General features: G+C 38.4%; 1 long non-coding RNA gene across 2 annotated transcripts; it reads left to right on the top strand.

The window, feature by feature from the left end:
* The first annotated feature begins 13,081 nt into the window (after nt 1-13,081).
* LOC126640477 (uncharacterized) lies at nt 13,082-17,041 on the top strand. Of its 2 annotated transcripts, XR_007629051.1 has the most exons (5): nt 13,082-13,149; nt 13,325-13,501; nt 16,376-16,471; nt 16,556-16,620; nt 16,955-17,041. It is a non-coding gene; the product is annotated as an uncharacterized LOC126640477 (long non-coding RNA). The 2 variants fall into 2 exon arrangements; XR_007629050.1 differs by lacking the exon at nt 16,955-17,041 and having other exon boundaries at nt 16,556-16,736.
* Nucleotides 17,042-17,699: the final 658 nt, after the last annotated feature.

Raw genomic sequence — 17,699 nt, 5'->3', positions numbered from 1 at the left:
ACTTGGTTTTGCACCGTAAGTTGGTTTTTTTTGGGTACAAATCTACAGATTGTATCAATTAGGACTTCTCAGTGTAAGTTACGTAATTAAAAAAGTTGATTAATAAATATGTATATCCTTGTGCAAGTATAAGAGTTAGGAAGCAAATTGTGAAAACCTAAATTGCATGTGAGGCTAAAAAACTCTTGACATTATCCTATACAAAGTAATTCCTCTCTGTGGCTTAACCTAGGCTATTAGAGGGACTAGGTATCAGAATCAGTACTACAACTGAAAATGGAAAAAGTATGTGATTAATCTGCTGAACAACAAGGACTCAGGTTAATAAGGTTAGTATCCTATGTGTGGCCTTATAAAACCAAGTCTGTGTTTCTAGCTATGCCCTTCTCCTACTGGCTGACCTTGAGCATGTAGCATTGCTTGAGTTTTCCCCTTAAAAATGGTAGTAATATTTCCTCACCTTTGTAAAGCTCTATGAGAGCAGTTAGCAAAAAGCATTTCCAGGAGTCAGGTATTATTCTTACTACTGATCTATTACTGTGGCAATTCTTGTAGGTTATGAGAGAAGAAATTTCCTCTGCCAGCATGCAGCCAGGAGAGAACTTGTAGCTGCTGTAGTTACAGATAATCTGCAGCTGCAGAATGATTTGAAGTCAGATCAGTAATAACTATAGATTTTCACAAATCTTAAAAGTTGCTTCTGGTAGAAGTAGGAAGGACAATGAATATCCCAAAGAAAAAAAAATTGTGACAAACTTTCCTTGTAATTGATTTGCATCAGTCAGAATATCTGTGAACACAAAGGTCAAGCAACTTATTTAAAAAACCCTATGTGAGTCTAAGATTAGCCTTGACATTTTCAAAATCTCAGAAAGTTAGGGGAAGGGCTGCAACCCTGAGGGTTGTGGTCCCTTAGGCTGACTGGAGGACAGATTATATTAAACAGTTTGAGACCTGAATGATCCATTCTGTATTAGAGAAGATTTACAAGATCCTCAGAGTATGCTTTAAACATCTGACTGCGAGAGAGTCTGTGGACTTTCTGCTTTCTTGGTAGGGATTCTCAAGGGCACTATTAAGGAATCAACTATTGTGATTGATGGAAAAATAAAGAAATTGAAGAAGAAATGAAGATAAACTATAATGTGGACTTTTTCCTGCAGTCCCATGACATCTTCAGCATTAAGTGATTTTGGCAGATAATTTCTACTATGAAGCATGTGGATAGCCAGAAGGCTATTAAGAGAGAATGATGCTATAATATAAGCATGGAGGATTCTTATAAAGTGTATCTTTCTCTCATTCAAAGTACATGATGAAAAATGATGTGTCCAGAGTGCTAACAAATTATAACAAAGTAGAAATTCTCCCCAAATATATATATATAATACTAAACTGCATTTATTATCATAAACCAGCGTTTTCCCCCCACCCCCCTGCTACGCATTTCCTATTTATAAAAATAATTTCATCTGTATCTTTTAGCTAATCCTGGCTAGCTCCATATGCAGGCTGACAATGTGCCTGAGGTGATAATATGTCTGGTCAGTTAGAGCAGTGTGTGGTAGATGTAAAATGCTCAAATGGGAGCGCAGGATTCTGATGGAGTAAGGCCTCATGTTCTCTTTGCACAGATGAAAATGATCTCATCATGTGCAAGATTATAGGGAATAAGGCTCCTCCTTTCTTTCTGATACAAATTAAATTTGAGTGATGTAATAAATATATGCATGCAGCTAGATAGATTCTCTCTCTCCTACCCATGTGTATGTAGTTTACAGACTCATCTTACTAGTTTGCCTTTCCCTGTTCTATGAATTATTTGTGAACAGATTAATTTAGTTAATGATTTTATTTGATTTATAATTGTGTTCATCAAACCTTTCTGAGGAATGACTGAGCCTTTGGATTACTGCAAGGCTGTGTGCACTGTAGTGTTACTGGTCACCTCAGCAGCATGGGGTTGCTTCCAGTCCCTGCCTGGGGCAATTAAAAAAAAAAAAAAAAAAAGAAAAAAAGGTAAATATAAAGCTTTTATTTCTATCTTAAAAGGGGTTTGTGTGCCCAAAACATCTGTTTTATTCCCATGCTACCATAGGTTTAATGGAAGGCTTTTCTTCTCCCTGTTAGCTGTGTTGAGTTTCAGTGCTTTGACTATGAACATTATGAGAATATATCATACCCAAGAGTGTGTTCATTTTCCATGTTTTCGTTTTGCCCAGGGAAAGAATACAAGAGCAGTTTGCAGAGCTAGATGATACAGACTCACGTTCAAAATGCCATTTTGCTGGTGCTTATTTTAAACCTTGCTCTTCCAGGTCCAAATAGGACTGACTTCAATCTGTAACCAGTTTCTTTCAAGGTGTATCTACTTGCATCTGTGCCAATACTCTGGGCAGGAGGATTATGGGGTACTAGCTGCAGTAATGTCAATAGTGGTGCCAATATTTTTATCTGCATTAAAGCCAATGTTGTGGCCTTGTATTTAAAAAGCAAAAACCAAACACAATTCTTCCTGGTGGCAGAGATGATGTCAGGCACAGTACAGAATTATTTTGAGTGCCATTTTTGGAGTGCCATTATTGGTACACATCTTTTCCTATCACCATTACAGAACATGTACCGAAGAAGTACATGTATCATCATGAACAAATACCTAACACTTGCTTAATTGGATGTCCTAAATAGGAGTAGTTCTGGATATTAAATGAAGGCATGTCTAAGACCCTAGATTTGCAGGTGAAGAGGGAATCTGGCTGAAGCCAAGCAAATGTTTTAGCTCTGCCTTTGTTTAGATCAACTTTGTCTGTTCTACTCTATGTATCTAGGCTTCCAGTCAACTTCACACATAATGAGCAGACATAAAAGTCTCACAGAGAAATGGAAAAGATCTATTCTATTTGCTTTCACAGAAGGAAGATGTTAGTGTATGCTGAGTTGGGATAGGTTCCTATCGTGACAGAACAAAACTGGCTTTTCAGCTAGTGCCTTCCCGTGGCAATCTGCTTCAAAGGAACAACTGTCATTTCTGATAAGGATAGTGAGAATTACTGTCATCTGGAGAGATCACTATGCCTCTGGGTTTTATAGTATATTACAACAGAAGGATTTATTCTTTAGGAGATGAATAATATTCCACTACAACATTTTGTTGCTGGTTTAGAAAAGACACAGTTTGTGTCCTGCAGTATTATAATGTAGCTCTTTAGCTAGCTCTCTTCAAATATAAACTTGTAATATGCTTTATGTGTGTGTGTATATATATATATATATATATATATATATATGGCAGGGAGTCAGGCAGAAAAAGCAGCTAGTTAGTGGAAATCTTCACAGGGCAAGTTGATTTGGGGAGCGTGCGTGCACACCACATGCCTCCCCGCAACCAAGAGCCAAATAAGAAGCTCACAGTCTCACAGAAGCTGTACAACTAAGCGAGTTATTATGGAGAGTTTCTCTGTGGCTGAGCCAGTAAGAGCTGGGTGCTAAACTTGTTTCCGCTTGAAGTTGCTCTTTGCATACTTGTTAAGGCAGAATGTTCTACCTTTTCACCTCTGCAATACTGGGTGTGAAACATGAGCCTCTAGGTGTTTCCTGGCTGGCAAGAATTCAATGGTAATAAAATTACTAGTAGAATAAATGTTTCAGAGGCAGTTATCCTCTCTCACCTGTTTGTAATTTTTTATTAATTATTACAAATGTGTTTAAGTACTCTACCTGATTTTAATCTGTTGTATTCCCAGGATTTACATATAAAGGTCTTTTTCCCACAGAATAATGAATAATCGCATATGTCAGGGTGTGGTGTTAAAATACTGAAGGTTGGTGATACACCTACTAGCAATCGCTCATTTTGTAAAAGGCTGGGTTCTATAAGTAGCTTGCTATTTATGGCTTTGATCCAAAATTCTGTTGAAATCAGACTCTTATTGAGTTTAAAAAACTACAAATCTGGTCCCAAATGTTCTTTTATGGGAAGCATTTGTAGTGCCATTGTTAACAATATATGCAGCATTGGGCGTGTGAACTGTATAAGTAGAAATTTTACTTTTCCCAAAGCTCTTGCTCACTTTTATGCATTCTTTGCTCAAGCAAACAGCAGGTGGCTTACATGAATAGTGGGGTTAATGAGACTACTTAAATGAGCAAGAATGGAAAAAAAAAATCACAAACTAGTCCTCTATATCAGAGAATTTAGGACTTACCAGATAGAGCTGAGAACTGTAAAGGATTAATATTATTATATATTGAAAGAAAAGCTGACTGTCATAGAGGTTGCAGGGGGGAGGAGGGTTTGTTGTTCCAAGAACAGCAGAGCTAATGAGATCTAATGCTTTTGTTTCTTAATCCCTGAGTTGAATTAAACTCTCTCCCTTCCCATGTGACATCATCCCCTAGGTGCAGGGAAGCTGCAAGGCAAGGTGCATGCTGCTTGGTTGGCCAAACAGAGGGTGAGGGGGCCAAACGGAGGATGAGGGAGCCAAACTGTGCCTCCCCTTAGCAGAGACGCTGCTCTCCTTCCACTTTTGAATTCTCATGAGTTGTATAGAAGCATGGTTATCTTTGACATTTCAGGTTGGATTGAAATAGGACAGTGAGTTCAGAAGTTATTTGTGAGGACAGAAAAAGAGATAAGACAATTGTGTAGTCCATTTCCTTATCAACAAAAAATTGTACCCTGAACTCCACTTTGACAAGGCTGAACTTAACTTACAGTTCTCTGTTCAGATCCCATAAAAATGTGGCCCTCATGAGTTTTTGTACACTTTCAGAATAATTTACCTCAAAAATAGTAAGCCCTAGTAAGATGATAAACTATTCGGAAGTGGATCACATGGATAATATTTGTGATTTCTCATTATGCCATGTTTGTGCCAATTAGCAGGTTATCTTTGACTGCTACCAAACTAGGAGGATGAAAATGAAGTATCTTATATGGTCTTATGTTTTGTTGTATTGTTCAATTTTCTCTTCCATTTCTATATTCCTGATTTGACAGGACACAAACAACAGAAATACTAACATATTGCAAGAAGTAAATTTTACACTGGCTCTATGGTATTTGTAAAGGAAACAGTTTGTAATTTACCAAAGTCTTGACAAAATTTTAAAAGACTGGATTTTGAATGTTAATGGATCTCAAACTGCAGCTACACAGCTGGATGCCACTCTTATCTAGGCAAGTGTCAGAAAGGATTTCACAGCATAAGGGCTACTCAAAAAATTCCTAACAGTCTTGTCCAGCAGACAAGATTTATAAATATGAACAGTAAGACTTTGAAAGTTAAGGAAGTTGCAAAGACCCAGCAACAAAGCAATCCAACAGAGGAATCTTCTTCCCACTTTCAAACTCAGACAGTGATTTCTCTGAAGCAAAAGTTACATCAAATGCTTTTTTAGATAAAAGACAGTACAAATAAGAAAGATCCTTCAGGAGAGGCTTTAAAGTGTCTTTCAAAATTAGCAAACACAAAAAGCCCATAGGTCAAGAATCAAGTCCTCTCCTGTAATCCGTTCACTTAGATAGCATTTCAAACTCAAGCTCCTGGAAATGACCTTCAAAAAGTCAAAAAGTCTTCACGAAATGTGTTATGCTATTGTCACTATTCATCCACCTCTAAACACCTGGCATCAGGCAAAGTTCAAAGGAATCAAACAAGGAACTGACCCCTTGAGGAAAAAAAAAGTAACAGCAGTACCAGGACTGGTTGAAATGCTGGAAAATGGACAGTGATTTGTGAAGTGATCTTGACAATTACTATATTTGAAACAAATTATGATGTAAAAATTAACATACTTACTGTACATATTTTATATATAAACACAAGCATTTTCTTACTGATGAGCCTTGCAGGTTGCTTGGAATTAGCTAATACAAGAATTAGTAGAAATTGTATCCCTAGCAGTGCCTCCTTCAATTTTGTGCTTGAAAACAATTTCAATGATTTATGAAGTGGAAATATACAATAAAGGTAACTTGTAAAAATTACTGACTCATAAAAGTGAGCAGAGACCAAAAATGATTTCTGAATTTTATTTCTTGTATCCTTGCCATGTGAATTACTATTTCTTCTTACTGGAGGCTTTCCTGATATACGGCAATACAAACCTCAAGTGACTTGAGTGTAGGGAAGTCCGGACACAGTTCTCTGAAAATCTACTTCCTGTTTACAATGATGACAACTCTGATCTTCCCCACAATATCTCTTTTAAGAATTCAGTGGATATTAATAAAGACTTGATTGGATTCTAGTCACAATAGTAGTCATATACGCAAGGTTTAAAAGCTTTGGGTTAATGTGGATTAAGATGTCAAAGGTCTGGAGAGAAACTGAAAACAAAGAAAATTCATCACAGATGTAATTTTATTTTTTCTGCAATTAAAAACTATAGTACAGTTATTGGGAAATCAGATTCGTGAATATGTGAAGAATCCCAGGTGATCTGGAGGGCAGACATCAAGCTTTACTTATCTGAGGATGGGATAATTTTTAGCTCCTGGCTGGGCAGACTCTGGAGCATTTAGCCTTAGGAAGACTGATCAGTCAAAGCCAGAGTAATACATGGTATGTGCAGCTCTTGAAATGGGCACAAAATTGCCATTTGTCTCGTTGGCTTTTAAACTGCAGTAACTTGGGAGGACTCAGAAATCTCACTTTACTCCCATTGCAGCCATAAATTGTGTTGGCTTTAGAAGTCATTTGTGACACTTATGGCCTTAGAAACCTGTGGACTTACGGACCTAGAGAACAGGTCCTGTCTTGAGTAAGGGCCCTTTTATGCCCTACCACCATAAGAAAACTGACTTCTGTGCTGAAGATTTATTTGCTAGTGCAAAGTTGGTGGATGTCTGCCCTCCACTTCCCAACAGAAAGATTTCACTGAGGATAATGGAGCTTTGCTGGCAGAGACTTTGGTAAGCATTTGTGCTAGGAGACAAATTAAAGCAGTTGATTAGCTCCTCTGAGTCTTGATGATTTTGGCTGAAGACTGAGAAGGGTCATTGACCAATGGGTCCAAAGACTGGAGGCTCAAGTGTTCTCAAAATCTCACTTTCAACAAGCAAATCTTGAGCTACAAGAAGTGAATGTAACTTGGAATATTAAAATAGGTTACTGGTTGCCACATCTGTCTTCCTCTAATGATACAGAAACATCTAGAAAACCCTGGAGAGTAGTCCTTTAAAATCATTATGCATTAACTTTAATTTTCCTTTTTCCTCTCTCTGAAAAGTTGTTCATACCCTGGGGGAATTTGATGAGATTTGTGGGCATGATCCTGGTTTTCTAATAAAATGGACACTTTTAGGTTTTCATGAAAAACCAGTGCTTTCTCAAGAAAGATTTAAAGGAGAAATTTTTTTCACTAATATAAATGGTATTTTGGTGCTTATGTTCCCCACTGAGTAATATGTCTGTATTCCCTATCATTTAATGAGAAATTAATGGCTCCAAAGAACCAGGGTAGCAAATGTCAAAATAGATAAAGCTAAATGGAGACTAATATTTTTTATGGACATCAGGTATCTTCAGATACATTATGTGCACTAATGTAATTCCATGAAGTGTGAATTAGGTGATTAGGTCAAACTGGTCTGTGAAAAATAAAAAGGAATGCATGTATAAAAAATGGCCAAAACTGGATTTTTGTATAAAGGTTTAAATGCGGAGTAAAGCTGCTGTGTTCAACAAAGTTGCTGAAGACTCATTTGGGTGTAAGTTGAATAGGAGTCTGTCTCTAGGAGTGACTTAACAGTGACTCAACATGCTGAATTGTTGCTCCAAATAGTAGTTATCAAAGGCATCTTGCCTTTGCGTAAATGACTAATATAATTAGCTTATAACATCACCATAGGCATTGGCAAAAGTAATCATCATTACTATCCATTGTGTTCACAACATCTGAACCATTCATTTCAAAGCCTGTGGAACAGAAACTTCTATCCATCTCAGGAGAACTTTGTTTTCATCCTCCACACGTTTTCTGCAGGGGCCTGTTTTCCATGCCTCCCTATCCTCCTGCCCATTCTTACTGCATACAAAATGTAATTAGCATTGTTCCTACTTGCTTCATCTTTCTTTTTTTCTTTTTCTTTTTATTTTTTTTTTTAAAGAGTGAGGCAGAGATGGGGGAAAAAAGTGTTTTTACAATAAAAACAATGGAAAAGTCCTTTGTACACAAAACCTTGTCCTGCTTGGTTAGCTCAATTAAATGTATGCAGAAATAGGCTCACAAAGTCGGTCCTATTTTGTTGTTAGTTTCAACCATACAATTCTGAAGTTATATGGATGTAACTAAGGTCAGAATTTAGTCCATTGTATGCTTAAAAAGAAGAAGAAAATACTGGGAGAATTTAATGTTTCACTTTTCTAGTAAAATGGATGTGCTTCCATAGCCATGAAATAAGGACATGAATTGAATGAGTTACCATCTCTATGATACCAAGATAACTAATCTGAGACTGATTGCTGCTCTTTAAAAAAAAAAAAAAAAAAGAACATAATGATTAATAGTATCATGGCAGCACTATTATTTGGTATGTAATACTCTCTTTATATTATTAGATGTTTGTGAAATTGCAATTAAAAGCTTGCCTTATTTGCTAATATGCTCTCTAATTAAAGAACTCTTGCTGTGAACTTTGCCTTTTGTGAACATGTTTAGCTGTGGTGTTAAGGAAAGGTTTAATCCTTTTAGACAAAGAGACACAGGCCACTAAAATGTTTGAGTCATATCTTATTTAAGACTAGATTGCTCAGCACCTTGTATGATTAAGCATAGGCTTAACCTACCTATTTCTAGTTTCAGTAACGTCGCATAATAACTCGAGCAATGGCTGAAACAGTGCTTCTTCAAATATCCAGCTAGGAATTCAGGTCTATCAACCCCACCAGTGTTGACTACTGTCCTTCTGTGATTACCTACTGCCTGATGCCCTAGGTGGGGATCTTTCCCTCTTTGCTAGGGTTTAGTTCAGCTTATAGGTTCACAGAAAAGTAGCTACATCTTTGCATAGATTACAAAGAGCAGATGTGATGAACCGACCCATTGATCAGCCTTTGTGTGCACAGTAAGCTGGGCGTGTTTGGGATATGCCAGGGTGGCTATGCCTGCAGTGTGTTATCTCCTGTGTAGAATCGTAGAATGATTTGGGTGGGAAAGGACCTTAAAGATCATCTTGTTCCAACCCCTCTGCCAGGGCCAGGGGCACTTCTCACTAGACCAGATTGCTCAGTATCCCATCCAACCTGGCCTTGAACTCTTCAAGGGATGGGTAATCCACAACTTTCCTGGGCAAACTATTCCAGTGTCTCACTGCCCTCACAGTAAAGAATTTCTTCCCTATGTCCAACCTAAATTTCCCCTCTTTCAGTTTTGAACCCATTACTCCTTGTTGTATCACTACACTTCCTGATGATGAGCCCCTCTCCAGCTTCTTTGTAGGTCCCCTTCAGATACTGAAAGGCTGCTGTGAGGTCTCCATGCAACCTTCTCTTCTCCAGACTGAACAGTCCCTGCTTTCTGAGCCTGTTTCTATAGGTGAGATGGTCTAGTCCCCTTTACCAATTTTGTAGCCCTCCTCTGGACTTCCTCCAAGAGTTCCATGTCTTTCGTGTGTTGGGTGTCAGAACTGTACACATTATTTCAGGTGGGGACTCATGAGAACATAGTAGAAGGAGACAATCAGCTCCCTCAACTTGCTGACCACACCTCTTTTGATGCAGCCCAGGATTCTGTTGGCTTTCTGGGCTGCATGAGCACACTGCTGGCTCATGTTGAGTTTTTCATCAACCATCAACCAAGTCCTTCTCCACAGGGCTGCTCTCAATCACTATTCTGCCCAAACTGGGGGTGTGCCTGAGACTGCCCCAAGCCAGGTGTAGGACTTTGCACTTGGCTTTGTTAAACTGTGTTAGACTTCATACATACATGTAGGTAAACTGAATGTGTGAAGTAGGTCCAGGCAGTCTCCTCTCCAACCTGCTTTTACAATTGTGTAAGCTCCTGTCTACTTTGTACTCTTCTCTCCGATGTCAGTTTTGGCTCCCTTCCCTCCTCTTTCACCATCTCTTTGGGCATTTTAGGAAAGGAAGATGTGATGGATTTCTACAGCACAGGAAGCCCACTTGGATTAGTACCTTTCCGTGGCATTGATTAATCACCCAGGGTAAACTCATGTGAGTAAACTGTGCATGTAGCTCCCTGTCTCTCAGTAATCTCCCTAAGTTAGAAAGAAAACTATTTGTTTGAGGTCAGGAGATGTCCTTCTTTCCATTATTTATAGGACATGTGTTGTAATTAGACAAACAGCCACAAAGGTGATGCTTCTTTTATTAATAATGCAATCACTTTACAAACTTATTGGTTTGTTTATAATCTGCTATGATTTTATTTGTCTTAAGGTTTAACAAAAAAGGTAAGAAAAGTTTGGAAAAGTTTTTGAAAGTTCAGAGAAATTGTGAACAGGTAGATGCCCAATGAAAAGTTGATTTTTACAGATCTATCAAAAAATCTCCAATCCTCCCTTCGACCTGCCCATTCTCAAACACCTACACTTTTAAAAGTGTGTACTGTAAACTGTGTTTCTGTGTGATAGACACCCAAATAAAGACTTTACATCCAGACTGGAAAAATATTCAAAATCCACAATTTGAATAATTCTGAAAAGAGCTCAACAGCAATCCCATCAACATCCTGCAAAAACATGAGGATTTTTAAAAGTGCATTTTTCTTTATAAACAGAATTGCAGCTTTAGGATGCAGAACTTCCTGTGTTCTTGGTTTTGGCTTTGCATCCTTGTTTCCTTTAAATAGTAAAATAGTAAATAAAATTTTTGTCATGCAGCCCAGTCAATGGCTGTAGTGTAATGGTGTTAAGCCAGCAAAGCCAAGATTGAAGGTTCCCACTAGTTCTAGTCTTGCTTGGTGCTGAGAATTGCTGCAGCTCTGCTCATGGCCAGCACATCCCTCCATCCCAAGACACCCAGCTGTCTATTTGGGCTGATGACAACAACTGAACTTATAGCAACCTGAGTTAACATCATTGAGAGATGGGTTAACTCTCAGTTTAAGAGTCGGGAAGTAGCAGTTGAGATCAATATGCATAGAACAGATGCATTTTTTGATCTCTTTTTTTCTTGAGCTGAATATTTGAATGCAAAATCTGATCCTACATATGAGTACAACTGTGGAAGTGTAATGCAATAGCATTTAAAAATAGCTACCGCCAAGAAGCAAATTAACACAGAAGAAAACTGTTTGGAGGTGTTTGGTGATGGTTTTCACCAGGCAGGATATGCACAGTTTTTGTATACAGTAGGTTAGCATTTCCAAAGGGCAGAGAGAGATGAAGAATAAAGGATAATCTTTTGTAGCTTCAAGGCATGTGAGCTTTGTGGATGCTCATTTGCAGCTGAAGAGCCTAAGCAGTGCTATCTTTTAGTCTGGTCTTGCTTTACTCAGAGCTTTTCTTAAAGTGTCATGACAGAAAATTGACAACAATAAGAACACACCTGTTTATGTGCTTCTTTTTAAAGAAGTAAATTAAACCCCTGTTCCATATCAAACTTCTTGCAACACCATACACTGTTTGTGGCTCTGACAAACAATGTAGAGATTTGAAACTTGCCCAAAACATTCTTAAGAGCTGTACTGTTGTAAATTAATGAATGTGCAATGTATTTTACTCAGATTTGTCTCTGCTCATATGGAATGATGTATTTTTCCCCAAGAACAATACAGATAAAAGCTGAAGATTACAGTTTGTGTTAGAGTGGGTATGCACAGATAAGGGTATTTCTCTTTGTGGAAGATGAAACAAGTAGAAGAAGAGCATAAGAACAACAAAGATGATCTTTCACAGCAGGGAATATATTTGATGACCTACAGTCAGTATTATAAATGCCTGAAATTGCTTTTATATACAAGTACTACTTTGTAGTAGGCACTTTGCAGTATGTATTTGCTATTCTCTTCTGATGCAAATAAATACCATGATAGAGAAACGTTATAGAACCATAAGAATAGGAAGATAATGAAAACATAGCATTGTCATTGGTTACTGTCAAAGACCACAGTTGTCTCGCAAAGGGACATAGACTCCTCATGGATTTGTTTTTTACACTTATGTTTAGGACCAACATAAGCAACTGTAATGGGTAGGTTGATTTGGGCAGGAAGGGTTAATTACTGAGTATACCTTACAGTGGAATAGAATGTCATGGGCCAAATCAGTGTGGCGGAACTCTCCCAGTTAAAAAAAAAAAAACAAAACCAAAAACAAAACCACAAATGGGAACTCAAATGTGAAGTGAGGGCCTGAATTCTATCTCTGGGGTCATGCAGGAAGTTAAGACTACAAGATCCTACTAATAATTCAGAAATCTGCTGTTGGTCTGAAATACTGAAATACTGAAATCTATTTCTAGAGACCCACTTAAAGACATTTTGCATTTGTCTTGAATAAGGGGCAGAAAAAGACAGTCTTATCATTTAGGAGCTCTTGGACAGCTTCCAAGCAAGTTCCTCAGAGATTCAGGGTAGGATTCTAGATGCTTTTCTTTACATTGTGAATACTGTGAATCCATGTGATTCACATACTCTGAATCCATGAAAAGAAGACAGAAAGCAGCCTCTTAATGCCTCCAGCTATAGGATGTCATATGTCTCAGGTCTGTGACAAAGCAACCTTATTTCTGAATTCACTGAACAGATACTGTTCACTGGCAAGATGCTTCCAGCAGTCTAGAAAGAGAGAGCAAGACAAGGTGTGAAGACTTCTGAGGAGGTGACGGACTAGATAAATCAGAATCTTAATTTAAAAAAAGTAAAATCAAGAGTACTTAAGGATTTTGTTAGGATTCTCAGCTCTGATAGCCAGAAAGTAATTTTCAGGGCTCCAACCTAGTAGTTCTAGATACATGTTGAAATCCCAGCAAATGAGCCCACTAGGGAATTCTGCCCTTTCTGTTTGCATATATAGTTTAAAATTAAATCACCTATGACCTTTCTTCCTGCATTTCAGAATTTGCTGCTGTGCTCACCATATCCAGACATGCTGCAGTGATAAGGGGCCTTGCCTTCAGTGTTTCAATAAGCTCTCCACTTGGCTACTGGGAAGAAGCTGAGGCTCATCTTTCTTTGAGGCTGGTAGGACATGAAAGGGTTAGAAATAGGTTACAAATGGAGAGGAGTTGGGCATAAATGCCCATCTCTTTGGACTGTTGGGGCTGTTGTTCCTTTCAATAGCCTGCTGTGCCCCTCTGCCTTCTGAAGCAGCAGTTATGTGTTACATGATGCTTTTCTTTTTCACTTCCCAAAACAGGAGGTGAAGCAGCTCCTCGGCAGCCTTTATTGATTATAGTCCTAGAAGGCAGCAGCCTTCTGAGATGAATACATCTGTAAAGAAATGTGGAAGAGTCTGGGGGACTTTCCCAGTGAGAGGAACAGAACCGAGATCTCAGCAGGAATTTCAGATGTCTCTCTGGAACATGTCAGTCTGGTAAGCCAGACCCTCTGGGGAGGCACCTTCATGGAAGTCTGGAAGTAATGCACTGTGAGATTTTATAATGTAGGTGTGATCACATGTTGGCCGTGAACATAACAAAGATGTCAGAAATTAATCTGCTTCTTAGTTTTTTTCTTCTAAAGTTAGTATTGTATGAGAGAACAGAATATAATATTAGACTGTAGGAAACATTAAAAAGTGTAAGTAAATCAAAATTCTAGTTTATCTGTTAGTTTTTTTCTAAAAACTTAGTCTCTTTATGCACAGTATAAGAATAACCATGGCTTTGCTGGTAGTCTGAAAAAAGCTTGCAATTTATTTTCTAAATTTTAATGAAAACTAAATGGTCACCAGCCAAAAAAAAGAAAATCTTCATATTGGTAATATTTAGTTTCTGTTTTAAAAGATGTACTTCTTTTTGAACTAGATCTGATCAATGTGCACAGTATCTTTTGCCAAAGATTTTTTAAAATGCTTCACTTAAAATTGTCCAGATTTTTGATCAAATAATTTGGAAAATGTCTCTGGTTTGTTCTCACATCGGGGAAGGCTTTTCTCCGTTTTCTCACTTCTCTGCTTTTCCTGTCCTTTTGACGAATCCTGACTCAAGTGCTCCATTTAAAGGCTGTGAGCATCCCGGAGCGTGGGAAGCCTTCTGGGGCTGCCGATACGCAGCAGAGTGCACGACCCTGTGACTGCTCCCTTCTCTACTCGCCCACTGTGCAGCACAGGCTCCCAGACTTCTTCTGAGAAGTGTTGAGGCCTTGCCAGTTCTAGTCTGGGAGCTGGGTCTGTTTAGTACCTCTGAATACTAACTAGGTTGTTTTCACCCAACAGTAATATGTGACAAATTAAACAATATAAATTTTATCTTGATCTTAATTAAGGCAACAGCAATATTCCCATTAACTTCAGTGGGACCAGAACTATATCAAGTATTATTTAAACATTTATAATAGCATTAGATAATGGGTTTAGAATAATTAAGAGTCTATTGAAGAAATTTAGCTTGATAGTGGAAAGGCAAATTATGTCAAATGAACAGGAACTGTCGTTTATGGAGGCCTATTGAGATAGTCTTGTTTATTGAGGGAAGAGAACGAAGCTCGTAGGAATCTTTCAGGGGCAGAGTCTGAAGGTCTTTTCGGGACTGAGAAAGAGGAGTGGGAATATTAAACAGATGTGTGAGGTGGGAACAGTGTTTTTTACCGTCACACAGATTCAGCAGTCAAGAGTATCCAAAAATTAATTTTTGATTGGTAAAATGAGATCCTAGAATCAGTGTAGGCTGTTTCAATTAGGTTTGTGCAAATAGACAAAATTAATGGGTCAAATAAGTAATTAATGGTGTTAATATATCAATCACTTTTCTAATAAAAGTGTCTGAAATGAGTCAGGGGAAAAAATCTAATAATTAATTTGAAAACTGCTATGATGCTTCAATTGATTTGGGGTTAGGAAAAAAAGGAGAATAATTAGTAAAGATCAAAAAACAATATCACATTTAGTCCTCCAAATGGAGAGGAAAATTAAATTGAGATGGGATTGAAATGTCATTTTTTATCCTTGTGAGAAGATTGGGATTGTCAACTATAGTAGGGTCCTATTCTTTATTGTGAAAAAGCTGTATATGCCCTGTCCTTCTTCACTGCTACTCATGTGCTACTCAAGGTCATGTCAACTCAGTAAGGAAAAAAGTGGCTCTGTTTGTGTGCATTTCGTAGGCTTTCTCCTTAACCCAGAACTTTAAATGTTAACTGGCTTTTTTCTCTTTTTTTGCTGCTATGATAAAATAATGATGAACTAGTATAAAAACCATAAATGTAATTTTTTTTTAAAAAGCATACTTATTTCAATGCAAAATGAGGGTATTAGACAAAGTGATCTCTGCTGGACAGCTCACTGGACAGTAGGTGAGAGAGAGAGGACATTGCATGAAAGCGTCAACTATTCATAAAAATAGGTTGTGTGTGAGATTTTTAAAGGAAATTGTTGAAACTTGTGAGTTTGCTCCTTTTTTGAGTAAAATGCACTTGCTAAACACACTGGTGGAGCTGCAAGAAGCACGAGTTCATAAGAATTAAAAAAAAAAACCAAAAACAAACCTGGAATTTTCACTGGGAAATTCTTTGACTGACCACACAGAGCTACTGAGCTTGGCTTGATCAACTTCTATGTTATTTAACAAAGATGTAATGCAATTGTTGTGGAAAATAGTTCTCTACCATCTTTTAAGCTTGTTTTGTCCTTCCCCTCTCAGTGCTGATGTGAAAACCAGTTATCAAATGTGTAAGAAACAACAACAACAAAAATCAAGATTCAACCACCTCTTCCTTGGGAAAAGTTGTCCCACAAAACAGTTCATGGAGCTAAACCTGCTTTAGCTGATCCCCTAAAACTGTGAATGAAAGGCAGTAGTTAAAAGTACTTGAAATAAAAGGAAAATCAAAACAATTGCAAGCTAACTCAATGCTTTGGAAAATGGGATTTTTAAACAGAATGTGGACAAGTCTGTTATCTGCCATTACTTCATATCTGTAATGTGAGAACTGCCTCTTGGAAAGCTGAGATGTAGGTTATTGGTGTACAAATGCTAAATAACTAGGAAGCATTAGAGGAGTGGAACTGATCAGAAGACTGATAATTCAGACTGTGGTTTTTCAACGTACTTCGTAACCCTAAAAATCTTTTCAGCTTAGAAATGCTCTTTCCTCCCATTAGAAGCAACTGTTCTCTCTTTATTTTACCATGAGTTAAACTTACTGTAAGCCTTTTCTCTTCCTGGTAATGTCTGTTTTAATGACACGTGCATCAGTGTTGGTGGTTGTTTTCTTTGCTTTCTCAAAGTTTTCCTTATATTTATTCCAGACCACTGATGTTGGGCATGATGTGACAAGCATGATGGTTGCAAGACTGTGGCGTACGTAGAAGAGAGATTTTATTCAAACAAGAATTTGTTGCAAGGTAGGCATTTTATTAGCACCCATCCAGAGTAGCAAATTCCTGCAGTTTGTAACTTTTTCATCTTTGAATTGCACTTAAACCTAGATCCCTGAACAATGGGCCAAGATACTGGAAAACACATTTGGACTTCCTAAGAAGAAATGCATTAAGTAAGCAAGAAACAAAAAAACCTGTATGTCAAATAGCCCATGGCAGTATGGTGTTTATTAGTTTGTAATTTTTCTACCATGTATAGATTCCTTATTCTCTTTGTTCTTTGTAAATTTATTGGTACACCCCTCTATCACTTTTGTGGCTCTCTGTGTCTTTTTTTCTAATTCTAGTCTGTCTACTGCTCTGTTCTGTCTTAAGATGCACAGACCAAAACTGCAAACGTACTTAAAATATGGGTGGAGCAAGATGTCCCTAGTGGCAAAATGATTTTCTTTGTTTTGTTGTGACTGTCTTTCCTAATGACACCCAACATTTTATGACTGGTTGTAGCAGGTTGACCCTGGCTGGATGTCAGGTACCCACTAAAGCCACTCTCTCACTCTCCCTCTGCAACTGGACAGAGAAGAGAAGAAAAACCAGGTAAGGATTCATGAGTTGAGATAACAGCCTTAAAAACACCTTCCCCCACCCCTCCTTCCTTCCATGTTCTCCCTCCTCCCCCACAGTGATGCAGAGGGACAGGAAATGGGGGTTATGGTCAGTTGTTCTTTCTGCCGCTGCGCAAGGAGAAGAATCTTTCCCCTGCTCCCGTGGGGTCCCTCCCATAGGAGACAGTCCTTGATGGACCTCTCCAATGTGAGTCCATTCCTCAGGCGGCAGTTCTTCCCAGACTGCTGTCCCATGGGTCACTCCTTCATTGGGTGCAATCCTTCATGAATAAACTGTACTGACATGGGTCCCCCACAGGGGTCACAAGTCCTACCCAGGAAAAACCTACTCCAGATTGTGGCTGGAATTCCTTCTGCACCACAACCTTCTGTTCTTAAGTATGTTAGAGGTGTTACTGCCGCTCCTGATTGACTTGGCCTTGGTCAGCAGCAGGAAGCCCATCCTGGAGCTGGCTGGCATTGACTCCACTGGGCAGAGGAAGGTTCCAGCAGCTTCTAACAGAAGCCACCCCTGTAGCCCCCCTGCTACCAAAACCCAGCCACAGAAACCCACTACACCGGTGTTGCAAACTTAGCTCAGCTTGCCCCTGAGTGTTGTGCACACTCACTCGGTTGGCTTTTGAAGT

Source organism: Myiozetetes cayanensis, unplaced genomic scaffold, assembly GCF_022539395.1.
Source record: "Myiozetetes cayanensis isolate MyiCay16 unplaced genomic scaffold, myiCay2020 scf1, whole genome shotgun sequence".
Classification (NCBI taxonomy): Eukaryota; Metazoa; Chordata; class Aves; order Passeriformes; family Tyrannidae; genus Myiozetetes; species Myiozetetes cayanensis.
The sequence above is the reverse complement of the archived record's forward strand: the minus strand, read 5'-3'. Positions and strand labels throughout refer to the sequence as shown.